Here is a 2,266-nt window from a genome sequence, read left to right as displayed (position 1 = left end):
CAGACGGATAACGCAAGAGCTGCCGCCCGAGAGAAAGCCAAGCTAGATCAACTGGAGATAGACGCGGTTACTCCATTGTATGAAGGATGCAGGCCCGAGGATACCCGCCTGAAAGTAACGCTCATGGCTCTGGATATGAAGGTAAAACACAAAATGACCGACGCATGCTTTGACGAGAACATGTCATTCTGGCACGAACGTCTTCCCAAGGGGAACAAGTGCCCGACCAGTTTCTAGGAGGCGAGGAAAATCGTGTGTCCTCTCGATACCACACGTGAAATACCATGTGTGCATGAACAATTGCATCATTTATCGGGACGACCACGCGGAGTCTACCATATGTCCGGTGTGCGGCGTCACTCGATACAAGAAGAGGAAGAAAGCTCCTCGAAAAGTGGTGTGGTACTTTCCGATCACTCCTCGTCTGCAGCGGTATTTCACGGACCCTAAGGTAGCAAAGCTCTTGCGCTGGCACGCGGATAGGGAGGAGAAGAAGCGACAGGATGACGCAAATGATCCGGAGATAAATAAAAAAGACAAGATGCTGAGTCACCCTAAGGATGGGAGCCAGTGGCAAGCATTGAATTTCGAACACCCAGAATTTGGGAACGATCCAAGGAACATCGTGCTGGGCGCGAGCACCGATGGAGTCAATCCGTTTGGCAGCCAGAGAAGCACACATAGCACCTGGCCTGTGTTTGTGTGGATGTACAACCTTCCCCCCTGGTTGTGCATGAAGAGGAGGTACATTCACATGAGTATGCTAATTGAAGGGCCAAAACAACCAGGGAACGACATCAATCTGTATCTGGGGCTGCTGAAAGAGGAGCTAGACACGCTGTGGAAAACGCCAGCCAATACGTGGGACGCCGCAGAGAAAGAATATTTCCCTATGAGAGCCGCACTGCTCACGACGGTGCACGACTATCTCGGTTACGGATATCTCGCGGGGCAGGTGGTCCACGGATTTTCCGGATGCGTCAGGCGCATGGATGACACAACGTATCGCCAGCTAGATAGAGATCCCGGGTCTCCGAAAACCGTGTTCATGGGACATCGAAAGTGGCTTCGCGACGATGACCCATGGAGAAAACGCAAGGATCTGTTCGATGGTGAAACCGAACCCCGTAGATGCCCGCGTACGAGGAGCGGCGAGGAAATAGACGAGCTGTTGAAAAATTGGAAAGATTGCCCACTGCCGGGAAAGAAGCAAAAGGCGCCAGAGCCGGGAAAGAAGCGAAAGGCGCAAGAGCCACTGCTGAAGGTATGGAAAACGAGGTCTATTTTCTGGGACTTGTCGTACTGGAAGATCCACCGTGTGCCTCACAGCCTTGATGTCATGCATATCACGAAGAACGTGTGCGACAGTCTGCTTGGTACCCTGCTCAACATGCCGGAGAGGACCAAAGATGGGCCGAAATCAAGGGCAGACTTGAAATCAATTGGCATCAGGGAGGAGCTTCACGCTAATGATGATGATGATGACGCGAAGCAGGACACGGAAAGTCGTCGCAAAGGCAAAAATGCCAAGAAGACCGGAAATGACTTCCCTCCTGCGTGCTTCACCCTAAGTCAGGAGGAGATCGATCAGTTTTTCACCTACCTCGTAGGAGTAAAACTTCCTTACAGTTACGCGGGGAAGATAAGCAGATACCTAGACTCAGCGAAGCAGAAGTTCAGCGGGATGAAGTCTCACGACTGTCACGTGCTGATGACGCAGATACTTCCACTTGCAATCCGTGGGATCATGGACGCGCACATCCGTGAAACGCTATTTGGCCTATGCAACTTTTTCGACGTCATCTCTCGGAAGTCGGTTGGCGTGAGGCAACTCAGAAGGCTACAGGAAGAGATCGTGGTGATACTATGCGAGCTTGAGATGTACTTCCCGCCCGCATTCTTCGATGTTATGGTGCATCTGCTGGTCCATATCGTGGAGGATATCATCCAACTCGGGCCGACATTCCTGCACAGCATGATGCCGTTCGAAAGGATGAATGGTGTCATCAAAGGATACGTTCACAACATGTCACGTCCAGAGGGAAGCATAGCTAGGGGCTTTCTAACCCAAGAGTGCACCTCCTACTGCACGAATTATCTAGGCATCGAGAACCCCGTTGGTCTGCCCGTCAACAGGCACCTCGGCAGGCTCGCTGGATGGGGTCACCGTGAGGGTCGCCGCGAAATGCATGTCGACTTCGAGGGTCGACTCGCCGACTTTGAAAGAGCAAACCTAGTCGCGCTACAACACATAGACGTGGTCGAT

Source organism: Aegilops tauschii, chromosome 2 (assembly GCF_002575655.3).
Source record: "Aegilops tauschii subsp. strangulata cultivar AL8/78 chromosome 2, Aet v6.0, whole genome shotgun sequence".
NCBI lineage: Eukaryota > Viridiplantae > Streptophyta > Magnoliopsida > Poales > Poaceae > Aegilops > Aegilops tauschii.
The sequence above is the reverse complement of the archived record's forward strand: the minus strand, read 5'-3'. Positions refer to the sequence as shown.